A 17,199-nucleotide genomic window follows, 5' to 3' on the forward strand; every position below is an offset into this window, starting at 1 on the left:
CTAGTTAGATTTTCTCTTTATTTTTTCAATGATATAATTATAAGGCATTTCCAAAAACAAGTTCATGTGCTGTTTCATTGAACTGTCTCAGTTCAATTTATAGAACATCTATTCCTTACCTTCAAAGAGTATATATTCCACCTTCCATTCTACTGCTATTAAATTCATTCTGTACCTATTGACTTAAGTAATTGGTTGGAATACAGGTTAGGAGTTTAAGATTTCACATCTAGACAGTCTCCTTCTACCTGACTCATAACTTTCCCAGCAATAGCCCTGTCCAACTTTTCTAAATTTTCAAGGAGAATTAAACAATGATTTGTAACAGAGCTAAGCCAAAAAGGGGCAGTGTGTTGCTTTGTACTTGAGTACCCTTTGCAGTGGTGGAGTGATTGAGTCTTTATAGCACTGCTTTGTTTCCATTGAACTTTTAAATTGCTTATTCATCCAAAATGTGTGGGGGAGAAGGGGGGGGAATGAACATCAAACAGAATTTTACATTTGTTTAGACAAAAAACAAGTTTTACAGAAGAAGCTGGACATTATACTTTTAAAATATCCTGAGTACCAATGTTGCCAATGTGGATAATACTTTCACTTCTGTCCAGGAGGTCTCCTTTTAACCTTTAAACTTCTTTTTGTATCATGTATTAATATATTTCATGTGTCTAAAACATTAGGTACAAAAATACACGTGCAACCCAACATCAAATGCCTGTTACCAGAAGTCATATTTTCTCCCTCTTAATTATTTATGAATGTGCCCAGGAATTGGGGGTGGGTTGGAGTAGAGAGAGAAGAGTAGGAGGGATAGGGAGAATGTTCTTTTAAAATCTGTTTTAAGAAGAAGAAATAAGAAAGCTTCACTACGAAGCAACCAAGGATATATTGAATTCCAAAATGTCTTTTTGAACCCCTATTCTGTTTCGAGTCCTGTGCCATTTATTTCAGAGGATTTCATAGACTCAAGGCCTTTAGAGCTGGAAGGGACCTTAGAGCTCTAGTTGAGCTCTCTTCTTTTATAGACAAGGAAACTAAAGCCCAGAACTTGCCCAAAGTCACACTGGCAGTAACTCTTTTCTTGGGGCCACAGAGAAATCAAACTTTGGCCGCTTTTGGAAAAACCAAAAACATAAGCTTCTTGAAAAGAGGGACTTAACTGAAGATTTTTCTATCTCTAGGGCCTAGCACAATGCCTTGTAAGTTGTAGGTTCTTGATAAACATTTGCTAACCTGATTTTTAAAGAAACACCTGTCACTCCATATAAGGGTTTAATTTTTTTTCTGTTCTGTTACTTATCTGTCTTAGGTTACAAATTCATTTCAGGGCATGGGTCTAGCTCTATATTCTTTGTTCATCATCTAACCACAGCATTATTCATTGTAGCATTATGGATTTAGAACTAGAAGTAACTTTAGAGATCATATAGTCTAGCCCCTTCATTTTCTATATGAGGAAACTGAGGAGCAAGATGGCTAAGTGAACTTAGTCACTCAGTAGTGACTAAGAGTCAGACTCAGGTCCTCTCAACCTACAGCAAATATTCTTTTCATTGTACCATTTTGCCACTTTTAAATAATCAACCAACTCTTTGAGGCTGATGTTATGGAATCGTGGTCCAACCACATAGGTGATAGAGTACTGGGTTTGGAGTCAGGAAGACCCCAGTTAAATTCATTCCTTTGACACATTAATTGTTTTACCTTGGGCAGGTTTATGTGCCACAGTTTCCTCATCAATAAAATGGCAGTGATAATAGTACCGGGAATACCTACCTCACAAAGTTGTTATAAGGCTCCAGTGAACTAATGTGGGGAATAAGGTTTCAAAGCCTCAAAGCAGTAGCTAAAGTCAGCTTTTCTCAAACTACTAGTCTTCGATAGCCGCTCTTTTTCCTTGAAACATCTCAGTCGTTTTCTCTCGCCATCTCAGCTACCCTTAATCCTAGGGTGTTTTTTTTCTTCTCTGTTTCTTACTTCTGAATTTTTCATCCTATATTAACTTCAGTTTTGGAGGCAGCTTTCCCACACTTAGGAAAGAACTAAAATAAGTGTCAAAAATTAAAGCTATTTTTTAAGCTACCCATTATTCTAAGTCCCTGCTAACCAAATGCTGTCTCAGTTGTATCCCTCTACTAACTAGTCTTCCTCATTAGTAATTAATCTCTTCCCCTCTTATCTATCTGCACCCATCATACTGTCTCCCATCATATGAAAAAGGATATTGATTGACTTAGCTCCATCCATCTCAAATAGCTTTCTTACCTTACTCTTCCTATTCACATGCAAGATGATTGAGATCACCGTCTAAAGCTATTAGATAGTTTAAGATAAGGTTTGGATTAATCCATCATAGCTCTATAAATTCAGTGGAGACTGGGAAGTTTTGAAATTTGACCTTTGGCTTTCGATTTAAGGAAGACAGCTATTGCCATCCACAAAGCATCTCATAAAACTTGACTGATGAGAACAAAATTCTATTATTTGGTCTAACATCAATTATACTAGTTAACTGTATGCAAAAGCTTAGTCTACTTTTATACCACTTGACCTTTCTTTTACAACTGACACATTTATCTTCTGATCCTCAATTACCCTTTAACTTGAAACCCCTTTTTCTTCCCTATGACCCCAAATTTTCTCAAATCTTTTAGATTTCACATAGTACAGTGGAGAGAACACTGGACCAAGAATCAGGGGACCTGGATTCATGTCTCAACTGTGCCACTAACTGGAGGCACTAGTATGACGCTGGGTAAATCATTTTACCTTTTAGGGTCTTAGTTTCCTCATCTTTAAAATGGGTTTGGACCAGATTACCAAGGTACCTTTGAGTTCTAAATCTATGAATCTTCTAGCTGAGATAATGTTCCAATGATTTTAGCTTTGCTTTCTTTACAGTAAGAGTAAGTCTTCAATTTACTTTTATCTCCTTTATTTCCTTTCTCCAGTTTTGTCTTTTCTAGTCTTGCTTCCTTCTTGGATACTTTGCAACAGTAACAGTCCAGAATATCATAAAAATCACATTCTTCACCTTTCAAAGCCTTTTTCCTTTTCCTGTATCCATGATACCTTTTCCTTTACTTGGTATCCTGGTCATCTCCTGTATGAATAATTATAAATTATCATCTACTTTATTAATATCTACTTTTACAACTATCCTAAAATTGTATTTCTTTTTTTCCTAACCACATCATTCTTAGATCAAGTGGATAATTGTTGTTTGTCCTTCATTCTCAAAGAGGACCATGACATCAGGATGATATCATGACTTGCAGTGAATTGGATTATAGTGAGGGAGGACTGTGCAAGATCATGAACCTCACTTCTCCAGAACCGTCTGGGTTCAGTAGCAAGATACACATCAGGATGACTGGAGATAGCCCCAGATGTTTAAGGCAATTGGGGTTAAGTAACTTGCCCAGGGTCACACAGCTAGTAAGTGTCTGAGGTGATATTTGAACTCAGGTCCTCCCAACTTCAGGGTCAGTGCTCTATCCACAGCAATACCTAGCTGCTCCTAGATCAAGTGGATAATAAGATATTTTGAAGGAGTAAAATCCTATTTTTACAATCAGTGGAATGTTATGGAAAGTTAGTCATCAGAATGCCACCAGCTAGAGAATGCAGTATAATGACTGACATTGAGTTTGATTCCATAAGCATTTATCTATCACCTCCTGTGTGTAGGCACTGCACTAGGTGCTGCCATTTGACTGTCCTTGCTTTCAGGAGCTTTGGTTCTACTGGGGAAAACAACACATGCCCAGATCAGTAAATAAGAAATGCATACAAAGTGGTTTTAGAGGCTGTGGAGGGAGAACTCAAAAAGGTGGGAGGTAATCAGGAAAGCCCTCGTGAAAGGATGTAGCACTCTAGCTAAGCCTTAAAGGGAGCTGGGGATTCCAAGAGGTTTTGCCTCACCTTTATGCCCTTGCATGCTCTTTAGTATTAATGCATTTATTTTAGTCTACCCATTTGCCTCTGTCCCCTCTCATCTACCAATGGGACTTAGACCTGGAAGGGGCCTTGTAGCCCAGTCCCCTTTATGCCAGGTAAACAGACCTTCACCCCCTGATGTTCCATTCTTTATCCATAGGCTGTTTTGGTGCTCTCTCATCTAACATTTCCCAATCCTTCCCCTTCTGCTCAATTACTTTTGTTTTGTTTTCAGGACAAAACTTCTTTATTTTCTTTTCTTTTGAGCAGTCATGCAAAAACATTTCCACATTAGCCATGTTGTGAAAAAAAAACAAGGCAAAAACAAAACTTCAGATAAAGGAACTAAAACAAAAAAAATTATGCTTCAGTCTGTATTCAGACACCATCAGTTCTCTCTCTGTAGATGGACTGCATTTTTCATGGGAACTTCAGAGTTGTCTTGGATCATTGCATGTCTGAAAATAGGCAAGTCATTTACAGCAGATCATCTTACAGTATTGCTGTTATTTTGTATACAGTACATTTCACATTGCATCAGCTCATATAGGTCTTTCCGGGTTTTTCTAATAGCATCCTGTTCATCATTTTTTTAAATAGTAAATGACATTTATATAGTACTTTAAAGAGAGCTTTACTTACAATAAATCCATGAGGTTGATTCTTTCAACAACAGTAATAGATAACATTTATATAGTACCTTATACCTGAAAAAGAATTTTCTTCACAATAGCCCAGAAAAGTACCTTAAGTTTTATCATCATGATCAAATAATTCTCATCCCCAATCAGTCCTTATTGTCATCAGTCAATCAATCATCATCATCTTATATACTCTTGCCTCTGCTTCACAATTTTTTCACAGTTACTTTTGTTAACTGTTTCCCTCCATCCTGTTTCCTTCCCCATGATATTTACTCTATTTTCTATCTTCTTTCACCCTATCCCTCCTCAAAAGTGATTTGCTTCTGACTTCCCCTTCCCCCAATCTGCCCTCCTTTATTTCACCCTTTCCTCCTTATCTCCTTCCCCTCCTACTTTCCTGCAGGGTTAGATAGATTACTCCACCCAATTGAGTGTGTATATTATTCCCTCCTTGAGTCAACTCTGATGAAATTAAGGTCTTTGTGCTCAATTACTTTTTATAAATCACTTATTTTTAAACAGATTTTTACAGCAAGCTTATCCAACTCACTCTCTCCTGACCAGTGGGTGAGAATAGGATAGTGGACATATTATTGTACCAATAAGACTTAGGGTCTCACTCAGATGCTAACCAGCTGTGTCACCTAAGCTCCCTGGGCCTCAGTTTCCTTATCCATAAAATAAGAGAATTGAATGAGAAAATCACTAAAATGTTTTCTTTTTTTCTTTTCTTTTTTTTTTGTTTTGTTGTTGTTGTTGTTTTTGTAGGGCAATGAGGGTTAAGTGACTTGCCCAGGGTCACACAGCTAGTTAAGTGTCAAGTGTCTGAGGCTGGATTTGAACTGAGGTCTTCCTGAATCCAAGGCCAGTGCTTTATCCACTGCGCCACCTAGCTGCCCCCACTAAAATGTTTTCTGACTCTAAAAGTGCTGTGATTCTTTAGGGGAAAAATAGGGAAGATGCTACTTATCCAAAACAATATCATCAATAGTAGTTCCTCTACTAGATTAAGGAGCACACAAAGAGATCTTAATATTCATCATGTTTTCCTTAGGGCAGGATTACCTCCTTGTATATTAGGTGTGAAACTATTTAATTTCCCTCTTCATAGACCTTTTACAGGCAAATTCAGGATAGTGAACGGTGAAAGGTTATTGGATTTAATGTGAGGGGTAGTGACCTCTGGTGGGCAGAGCTGTTCCGAGGATAGAAGTCATCACATCTTTATAGAATTTGTGAGTAGCACAACCTTGGACTGTTGTTGGAAGGTATGGGATGTGCTGGTAGTCCACTGTCCACATTCACACGCTCCTAGACTGGTTATAGAGATTCACTACTATCATTTTGGCCAAAACACTGCTCCTGGATCCAAGGTAGTTTGACTTTCTTCCATAGCTAGCTGGTTTCTTTCTTTCTTTCTTTCTTTCTTTCTTTCTTTCTTTCTTTCTTTCTTTCTTTCTTTCTTTCTTTCTTTCCTTCCTTCCTTCCTTCCTTCCTTCCTTCCTTCCTTCCTTCCTTCCTTCCTTCCTTCCTTCCTTCCTTCCTTTCTTTCTTTCTTTCTTTCTTTCTTTTTAGGGTTTGTTTTGTTTTGTTTTGTTGGCTGGGCAGTTGGGGTTAAGTGACTTGCCCAGGGTCACACAGCTAGTAAGTGTTAAGTGTCTGAGGCCGGATTTGAACTCAGGTCCTCCTGAATCCAGGGCCGGTGCTCTATCTACTGCGCCACCTAGCTGCCCCTCTTTCTTTCTTTTTAAATAAAAGTATTTTATTTCTTTCCAGTTACATGTAAGGATAGTTTTCAACATTTGTTTTCATAGGATTTTTAGTTTCAAATTTTTTCCCACCCTTTCTTCCCTCACTCCTCCCCAAGACAGAAAGCAATATGATATAGGTTATATATGTACAATCACATTAAACATATTTCTGCATTAGTCATATTGGGAAAGAAGAATCAGAGCACAAGGGAAAAACCTCAAAAAAGAAGGGGAAAAAACCAGCCCCAAAGTAGAAACAGTATGGGTCAATCTGCATTCAGAATCGGCAGAGGGTTTTTTTCCTGGATGTTGAGAACATTTTCTATCATGAGTTCTTTGAAATTGTTTTGGATCATTGCACTCCTGAGAAAGCCAAGTCTATTACAATTGGTCATCACACAATGTTGCTGTTACTGTGTACAATGTTCTCCTGGTTCTGTTCTTCTCATTCAGCATGAGTTCATGTAAGTCCTTCCAGGTTTCTCTTAAATACTCCTGTTCTTCGTTTCTTATGGCACAATAGAATTCCATTACATTCATATACCACAGCTTGTTTAGCCATTCCCCAGTTAATGAGCATTCCCTCGATTTGCAATTCTTTGCTACCACAAAGAAAGCTGCTATAAATATTTTTGTACATGTGGGTCCTTTTCCCTCTTTTATGATCTCTTTGGGATACCAAATTAGTAGTGATATTACTGGGTCAAAGGGTATGAACAGTCCCATAGCCCTTTGGGCATAGTTCCAAATTGCTCTCCAGAATGGTTAGATCAGTTCACAACTCCATCAGCAACGCATTAGTGTTCCAATTTTCCCACATCTCCAACATTTATTATTTTCCTTTTTTGTCATATTAGCCAATCTGATAGGTGTGAGGTCATACCTCAGAGTTGTTTTAATTTGCATTTCTCTAATCAATAGTGATTTAGAGCATTTTTTTCATATGGCAATAGATAGCTTTGGTTTCTTCATCTGAAAAGTGCCTGTTCATATCCTTTGATCATTTCTCAATTGAGGAATGACTTGCATTCTTATAAATTTGATTTAGTTCCCTATATATTTTAGAAATGGGTCCTTTATCAGAAATACTGGCTGTAAAAATTGTTTCCCAGCTTTCTGCCTCCCTTCTAATTTTGGCTGCATTGCTTCTGCTTGTACAAAAACATTTTAATTTAATGTAATCAGTTATCCATCTTGCATTTCATAATATTCTCTATCTCTTGTTTGGACATAAATTGTTTTCCTCTCCATAGATCTGAGAGGTAAACTACTCCTTCCTCTCCTAATTTACCTATGGCATCACCCTTTATGTCTAAGTCATGTATGCATTTTGACCTTATTTTGGTATATGGTATAAGATGTTGGTCTGTGCCTAGTTTCTGCCATACTATCTTCCAGTTTTCCTGGAAGTTTTTGTTAATTACTGAGTTCCTATCCCAGAAGCTGGAGTCTTTGGGTTTATCAAACAGTAGGTTACTATAGTAAATTACTACTGTTCCATCGATCTGCCACTCTATTTCTTAGCCAGTACCAAATAGTGTTGGTGACTGCCTCGTCATAGTATAGCTTCAGATTTGGTACACCTAGCCCACTTCTTGTGCATTTTTTTTTATTAGTTCCCTTGCTGTTTTTGACTTTTTGTTCTTCCAGATGAATTTTTTTATTATTTTTTCTAACTCTATAAAATAATTTTTAGGTAGTCTGATTGGTATGGCACTGAATAAGTAAATTAATTTAGGTAGAAGTGTAATTTTTATTATTAATATTAGCTCAGCCTATCAATGAACAATTGATATTTTTCCAATTATTTAAATCTGATTTCATTTGTTAGAAAAGTGTTTTGTAATTGTGTTCATAGAGTTTCTGGGTTTGTCTTGGCAGGTAGACTCCCAAGTATTTTATATTATCTACAGTTACTTTAAATGGAATTTCTCTTTATATCTCTTGCTGCTGAGCTTTATTGGTCATGTGTAGAAATGCTTGTGATTTATGCCGGTTTATTTTATATACTGCAACTTTGCTAAAGTTGTTTCAAGTAATTTTTGAGTTGATTCTCTACCATTCTCTAAGTATACCATCATATCATCTGCAAAGAATGATAGTCTTGTTTCCTCCTTGCCTATTCTAATTCCTTTAATTCCTTTTTCTTCTCTTATTGCTAAAGCTAACATTTCTAGGACAATATTAAATAATAGAGGTGATAATGGACATCCCTGCTTCACCCCTGATCTTATTGGGAAGGCCTCTAACATTCTCATAACCTATAATGTTTGCTGATGGTTTTAGGTAGATGCTGCTTATTATTTTAAGGAATGCTTCACCTATTCCTGTGCTCTCTAGTGTTTTTAATAGGAATGAGTGCTGTATTTTGTCGAATGCTTTCTCTGCATCTATGGAGATAATCATATGATTTTGGTTAGTTTTGTTGTTGATGTGGTTGATTATGTTGACAGTTTTCCTAATATTGAACCAGCCTTACATTCCTGGGAATTGTTCTAATCTCCTTGCTAATATTTTATTTAAGATCTTTGCATTGATATTCATTAGGGAAATTGGTATCTAATTTGTGTCATAAAAGGAATTTGGTAGAACTTCTTCACCTATTTTTCCAAATAATTTGTATAGTATTGGAGTTAATTGTTCTTCAAATGTTTGGTAGAATTCACTTGTAAACCCATTTATCTGGCCCTGGAGATTTTTTTCTTAGGGAGTTCATTGATCGCTTGTTCAATTTCTTTTTCTAAAATAGGCTTATTTAAGGATTTTATTTCCTCTTCAGTTAACCTGGGCAAGTTGTATTTTTGTAAATATTTATCCATTTGATTTAGATTGTCAAATTTATTGGCATATAGTTGGGCAAAATAACTCCTAATTATTGCTTTAATTTCCACTTCATTGGTGGTAAATTCACCCCTTTCATTTTTTTTTTTGTAAGTGCCAAGTGTCTGAGGCCAGATTTGAACTCAGGTATTCCTGAATCCAGGGCTGGTGCTTTATCCACTGTGCCATCTAGCTGCGCCCAATATTTTAGTACTTTAGGGTTTGTTTGTTTGGTTGGTTGGTTGGCTTTTGTTTTCGTTTTTGTTTTGAGGGGCAATGAGGGTTAAGTGACTTGCCCAGGGTCACACAGCTAGTGTCAAGTGTCTGAGACAGGATTTGAACTCAAGTCTTCCTGAATCCGGGGCCAGTGCTTTATCCACTGCACCACCTAGCTGCCCCCCACCCCTTTCATTTTTGATGCTGGTAATTTGGTTTTCGTCTCTCCGTTTTTAAATCAAATTAACCAAAGGTTTCATAAAACCAGCTCTTAGTTTTATTAATCCTATAGTTTTCTGTCTTTCAATTTTATTAATTTCTCCTTTGATTTTCAGGATTTCTAATTTAGTATTTAATTGGGGATTTTAAAAATTTCTTCTTTTTTCTAGCTTTTTTTTTTTAGTTAAATGCCCAATTAATCAATCTCCTCTTTCTCTTTTTTATTCATGTAAGCACTTAGAGATATAAAATTTCCCCTAAGCACTGCTTTGGCTGTATCCCATAGGCTTTGGTATGTTGTCTCATTATTGTCATTTTCTTGGATGAAATCATTGAATGTTTCTATGATTTGTTGTTTGACCCACTCATTCTTTAGGATGAGATTATTTAGTTTCCAATTAATTTTCAGTCTACCTTTCCATGTAATTTTTATTGTATCATGATCTGAGAAGGATGCATTTACTATATCTGCCTTTCTACATTTGACTGTGAGGGTTTTGTGCCCTAATACATAGTCAATTTTTGAGTATGTGACATGTACTGCTGAGAAAAAGGTATATTCCTTTCTATCCCCATTCACTTTTTCCCAGACATCTATCATATCTAACTTTTCTAACATTCTGTTCACCTCTTTAACTTCTTTATTATTTGTTTTGTGGTTAGATTTATCTGATTCTGAGAGGGGAAGGTTCAGATCCCTCACTAGTTATAGTTTTGCTGTCTATTTCCTCTTGTAACTCATTTAACTTCTCTAAGAATTTGGATGCTATTCCACTTGGTGCATACATGTTTAGTGTTGATAATACTTCATTATCTATCATACCTTTTAACAAGATGTAGTTTCCTTCCCTATCTCTTTTAATTAGATCTATTTTTGCCTTTGCTTTGTCTGAGATAAGAATTGCTACCCCTGCTTTTTTTACTTCAGCTGAAGCATAATATATTTGGCTCCAACCTTTTACTCTGTGTGTATCTCTCTGTTTCAAATGCGTTTCTTGTAAACAACATATTGTAGGTTGTGATTTTTAATCCACTCTGCTATTTACTTCCATTTTATGGGGGAGTTCATCCCATTCACATTTACGATTAAGATTACTGTTTATTTCCCTCCATCTTTTTTTCCCCTTTGTTTGTACTCTTTTGTTTCTTCTCTTACCCTATTCCTCCTCACTAGTATTTTGCTTCTGACCACTGCCTCCCTCAATCTGTCTTCCCTTTTATCAGCTGTCCTTCCTTTTCTTTACCTCCTTTTTCCCCTGCTTCTGCTCTCCCTTTTATCCATAGCACCTTTTTCCCTTACCCTTTTACTTCCTTAAAGAGTAAGCTAAGTTTCTTTAGACAAATGGGTATATATGTTATGCCCTCCTCAGACCAAATCTGTTGAGAGTAAGGTTGAAACAATGTTCACCCCTCCTTTCTTTCCCTCTATTGTAATAGGTTCTTTCTTTGTGTGCCTCTTCAAATGATGTAATTAACCCCATTCCACCTCCTCCCCCCTCCCCCATTCTCCTTTTATTCTGCTCCTTAAGTTTCTTTATATCATCACATCAAAGTCAATTTAATAAAAATACCTTAATAGAGATATAGATCAAGTTAAAAGTATTATCCTCCCTCATAGGAATATAAACAGTTTAACCTCATTAAACAAGCTTTTTTCCCCTCTGTTTATCTCTTTATACTGTTCTTGAGTCTTGTATTTGAAGATCAAATTTTCTGTTCAGTTATGGTCTTTTCTTCAGGAAATAAATAAAATAGGGGACCTATTTTATTGAATGTCCATCTTTTCCCCTGAGAGATAATGCTCAATTTTGCTGGGTAGTTGATTCTTGGTTGTAATCCAAGCTCCTTTGCCTTCTAGAATACCATATTCCAAGCCTTGTAATGATCCTTTAATGTTGAAGCTGCCTGTGTAATCCTGACTGTGGCTCCATGATATTTAAATTGTTTCTTTCTGGCTACTTGGAGTATTGTCTCCTTCACCTGATAATTCTGAAATTTGGCTACAATATTCCATGAATTTTTCCTTTTGGGGTCTCTTTCAGAAGGTGATCGGTAGATTCTTTCAATGATGATTTTATCCTCTGATTCTACAATATCAGGGCAGTTCTCCTTGATAATTTCCTGGAATATGGTAACTAGACTCTTCTTGATCATGGCTTTTAGGTAGTACAGTAATTATTAGATTATCTCTCCTGGATCTATTTTTTAGGTCAGTTGTCTTTCCAATGAGGTATTTCACATTTTCTTCTATTTTTTCAGTCTTTTGATTCTGCTTGACATATTCTTGGTATCTCAGGGAGTCATTAGTTTCCATCTGCCCAATTTTAATTTTTAAGGCATTATTTTCCTCAGTAAACTTTTGGACATCCTTTTCCATTTGGCCATTTTTTTTTCTCCCATTTGGCCAATTGTATTTTTTAAGGAGTTGTTTTCTTCAGTCAATTTTTGTGCTTCTTTTTCCAGTGTAACTAATTTCTTTTCCCATTTTTTTCTTCTACCTCTCTCATTTGATTTTTAAAAGCCTTTTTGAGCTCTTCCAAGAAGGCTTTTTGGTCTTGAAACAAGATCATATTCCCACTTGAGTCATATACGTGGAATGTTGTAGGAACTTTGATATTCCTACTAGCATCAATGAGACCTTAAATTCCATGAGGGCAGAGGTGAGTCCCATGTGATGTGGCAGTGGTATGTGGATTTAAGTACTAACTTTGTTACATCCTAGCTGTATGACTATCAGTGAGTTACTTAATCTTGAGCCGTAGTTTTCTTCTCTATAAAATGGTGAGTCTTGTCCATTGTCCCTGTCCAACATCTCTTGCATCTATTCCCATCTCTCTACTCGAACAGTCTCTAGTACACTTGGTCTGTATCACATCTCTCCTGAACAATTGCTGTAACGTCCTGGTTGGTCTTCTTGCATCTAAACTCTTTATTCTCCAATTCATCTTCTTCCACACAGCTACCACACTGATACAAATTATAGGTTGAGAATTAGAAGGGACCTTGGAAATCATTTACTCTGACTTCTTCATTTTACAGATGAGGACACTGAGACACAGAGAAGTTAAGGGACTTCCCCACAGTCACACATGGGTAATAACATAATCAGGATTTAAACGAGGGTCCTCTAACTCCAAACCTTGCACTCTCTCATCTCTGCCTGACCACATTACCTGGTCTGCACTAAAAAGTCCTCAGTGACTCCCTATTCCTTCCAGGGTAAAAAACCTTTCAAGTATTAGTTACTATTACTCCCATTCCCATGCCGTCTTGGCCAGTCATATGGGTTTGCTAGTTGTTACCTGTACATGATATATCATTACCTTCCTCTGCAACTTTGCATGGATATTTCCCACATCTGAAAGGTGTACTCCCTCCTCAACTCTACCTTTTATAGTCTTTCCCTACCTTCAAAGCAGAGCTCAGATGCCACTTCCTGGGCAGCCGGGTGGCAAAGTAGATAGGGCACCGGGCCTGGAATGAGGAAAACTTGAGTTTGAATCCAGCCTTACAAACAATTTACTAGTCATTTGACCCCTGGGAAAGTCACTTAATCCCTGTTTGCTTCAGTTTCCTCATCTATAAAATGGGGATATTAATAGCACATACCTTTCGGGGGTTGTGCTGAGGATCAAATGAGATAATAATTATAAAGTGCTTAGCTGGGCACATATAAGGACTATATAAATGCTAGCTATGATTACTTGAGGTCTTTTCTGATCACTCCAGTTGTTAGTGCCGTCTTCCTCTTTAAATTACTTTGCATAACATTAGATCTATTTTGCAGATATAAACTCTTCAAAGAGAGAGACTATTTTGTTTCACTCTCTGTATCCCCAGCATTTAATACAGAATGGTCACTTAATGATATTGGATTGAATTCTAAGTTCTGAAGCATCATATAAATGTGAGCTATTATTAGCTAACCTTTTAAAAATTTAGTTAATTTATTTTTAACATTCATTTGAAAAATGTTGAATTCCAAATCTTTCTCTCCCTCCCTCCTGCCTTCTTCCCCACCTATTAAGAAGGCAAGCAATACATCATCTAATCTTTGTATCTCCTCCAGTACCCAGCCGGGTACTTTGAGCATATTAGGTGCTTAATAAATGTCGAAGTGACTTCTTTCATGTGATCCATATGCATGTAGTTATAGTAATGCCATACTAATGATTTTTTTTTCATACTAATGATTATAATGCCTCCTTGTCTCTCAATGGCATTTTCCACTTTTTCAAAGTACATTTATGTTCATTTTAATTGCACGTAGTATATTTTAGGCACAATCTTTTCATAAGTGCATGAAGCCTCATATCCATCTTCTAAATGGATCACGTCCTTAAAAAACAAAATTGGCAGTGTAAATAAAGTTGGAAGAATAGGCCGTATCCCCAGAGTGGTGAGAAACCCTTCACAACTAAAAATGTAATTTGCTCTAGCATCAGAAGACTAAAAATATACCCAATAAGTAATTGAAGAACTGGAAGGCAGTTCTTCATGCAGAGGAAATGTGGTGGCTTGCTTACAATGTACATTATCTGAGTGGAAAGGCTTTAAGATTTCTCTTTTGTTGCTGTGATAGCACTTGTGCTAATGTTAGGGAAAAGGCGAGCTGATTGAGCTCTAATTATAGAGGGCGAGAGTCGTGTTGGAGGAGGGGACAGGTTGAGGATCCAGTTTAATCTCAGGCTACATTTTTATAGCTTTCATTTATTGCTTTCCAGTACGTCTCTCTTCAAGCCCATTCTCTCAAATGTCCTTGTGGGAACTCAATTCCTATGGCTTAACACTAGTCATCTGAGTTTAATGCCACTCAGCTCCTTATTGTTTTTAAGTCTCTTCAGTAGGTTTGCTTGTATCAAGAGATCGTTACCGTCCTCTGCTTCGTTTTCCTTAAAATAAAATTTTTACAACCTGTCAAGAACATGACCTTTCATGTCCAGCTGTCATTTGTTTTCTGATTTTTGAGGGGACCTTGGTAGTCTTTAAACTGGTCACAGATAGCAACTTTGTAATTGTTTATGTGGTACTTTTAGATTTTCAAAGCACTTGACATTTATTATCTTAGTTGATCCTCATAACAATAGTCTTGTAAGGTAGGTGCCATTGTTATCCTCAACTTGAACTTGAGGGGTTTTTTTGTTGCTCCCTCTTGAGGGAAGCTAACCTATGCTTTAAAACTATTTTATTGAAAATTTTGCTGACTTGGTTGGACCAGCTTGTGCTTTTGCTTAAAAGAAAGGGATAGTAGTCACAATAATTTTAAAGGTTTGCAAAGCAGTTTGCATATATTTTCCCAACAACTCTGAGAACTAAGCACTTTTATTACCCTCATTTTACAGAAGAGGAACTAAGAGTCAGAGAGGTAAAGTAACTTGTTCCCATGATTGTACAGGTCCTAAGTGTTAGAAGGAAGATTTGAAGCCAATTGTTCCTAACTCAGCCCAGCAGCATGGGCTGCTTCTCCAGTATCAATCATCTAGGCATCCTGACAGTCCAGGCCTATCATTTAGAAGCCCTTTTTCAGCCACTAGCCTTGGAATATTTTCTGATCCCTTTCTTTTGGGGCCCTCAGTTGTTTCTTTGCTAATGTTCTGCCCAGTCATCAGATGCTATTGATTCTTCCAATATGATGTTGCTTACATCTATGCCTTTCCATTCTGATGGTCACAACCCTAGATCAGACCCATACCTTTGCCTAGATTATTACAAAACTTTCTTCCTAAATTCTCTGAATCAGCAGCTCCCCACTCCTTCCTCCCTTTCCTCTCCTATCTAGTTTCTCTCTCTTATTACCACATAAGTTTAACATTCAAACATTTCACAACTTTGTCCCTGCTTTATCTCTACTATACTTCCCCTATGCTTTAACCAAACACTACCATTACATGAACACCATTTCTGTTTCCCTCTTTTGTGCCTTTATTCTTTGTATTCCTTCCATTTAAACATGGACCCCCGTCTCTCCCTTGAATCCCTCCCCGTTCTCCACGTTTAGAAATCCTATCCATATTTTAAAGGCCCACCCTCTACGGTGAAGTCTCTCCTGATTATAACTGCAGGAAGTAATCATTTCTCCTCTAATTCTTATAGCACTTTATGCCTTTTTTATGGCAATAGTATGCATTGTTTTGTGTCAATTGTTGTCTTTTGTGCTAATTGTTGTCAATTATGTGTCAATATGTCTTTGCTCCTCTTTGAAATATAGGTCATGTGTAGATGAGTAGGTATATAGTAAGTACTTGTTGAGTATCTATGCCTTATATTTCTGCCTCACAAAAATCATCTCAGCCCAAATTAACTAGCCCCTCTTCTATTTCAATTCTGAATCCCCACTTTTGCCATTTGACTACTAACATCAGCTGTTCTTCCTCAGTGTGAACACTCTATACTAGGTGCTTGGGCTTACAAAGGCAAAAACAAAATAGCCTCTACCCTCAAGGAGCTAACATTTTTCCATCTATCCAGAAAGGTGTGGCATTTAACCAAATGAGTAAATACAAAGTTTACACAAAGTTTATGCAATATAAATTTAAGAGGGAGAGAGTACTAACTTCTTGGGTGTGGTGTGTTCAGAAAAGGCCTTGTGTAGGAAGTGGCCTCTGAGGCCTCCTCTGAAAGAAGCTAGAAATTATTAGAGCTGGAGGTGAGGTGAGCATGTTGCAGACTTTGTGGACTATCTGTGCAAAGTCCCAGAGGAAAGAGGTGGAATGTCATAAAGAGGTAACAACCAGTAAGTTTATCTGACTGGCCTGGATGGCATAATAAATGGAAGTAACTAATCCTAGAAAGGTAGATGAGATACATATTGTGGATGGCTTTTAATGCCAGGCTACAGAGTTTAAAAAATTTTATCCCAGAGGAAATAGGGAACCACAACTCAGAAACACACATGGAGAAATGCAGTTTTGCACATGTAGGACATAGGTCCCAAGGCTCTGGGGCCATGTAAGGTATTATTGAGAGTTGTGGTCTAGCATCCTAACAGCATCAGAATGCATACTATATTTCTGAATGTGGGGGTTTCAGTTCTCACCTAAACTTCATGATAAAATAAACTGTATGGTGATAATGAGATACAGAATTAGGAAGGAAGGAAGTTTCAAGAGAGGGCACTGACCCTTCCCAGCTAGCATTTAATGAGTCATGTTACTAGGACAGGATCAGGAACCAAATGCTAATTAGGGACAATTAATACAGAAATCAAAATCAGATTATCAGACCAGGAACACAAAAATGAAAGGAGTTAAGGTAGAACACAAATGGTTCAAAAACAGCTAAGTGGGTTATACCATAGTAATAACAACAAAAGCATCTTGTGCTTATGAGTGTGAAGACATACCTGGCCAGCTTCACTCTGTTGTGCCTTGATGCTTAACCCCTGCTCACATAGACAGTTTATTTTCTTTCTGAGCCCTGACAAAGAAGAGGTGCAGACTTGTGGTGGAAATTTGGGGTGCAATTCCAAGTGACAACTATGTAAAGCAAACCAAAATCTGATGGGAACCACTTATGGTTCTTAATCTACTGACAACTTTATATGTGCTATACCTTTAACTAAGAAAGGGAAGGAAGGGAATAAGCATTTATGAAGTGCCTGTTCTGTGCCA

General features: G+C 37.1%; 1 protein-coding gene across 13 annotated transcripts in view; it reads left to right on the forward strand.

Annotated features, from left to right (window-relative positions):
- PRKAG2 (protein kinase AMP-activated non-catalytic subunit gamma 2) overlaps positions 1-17,199 on the forward strand; it is a 492,650-nt gene that overhangs the window by 375,748 nt on the left and 99,703 nt on the right. The gene's annotated exons all lie outside the window — the stretch shown is intronic.

The sequence above is a fragment of the Dromiciops gliroides genome, chromosome 5 (genome assembly GCF_019393635.1).
Source record: "Dromiciops gliroides isolate mDroGli1 chromosome 5, mDroGli1.pri, whole genome shotgun sequence".
Lineage (NCBI taxonomy): Eukaryota > Metazoa > Chordata > Mammalia > Microbiotheria > Microbiotheriidae > Dromiciops > Dromiciops gliroides.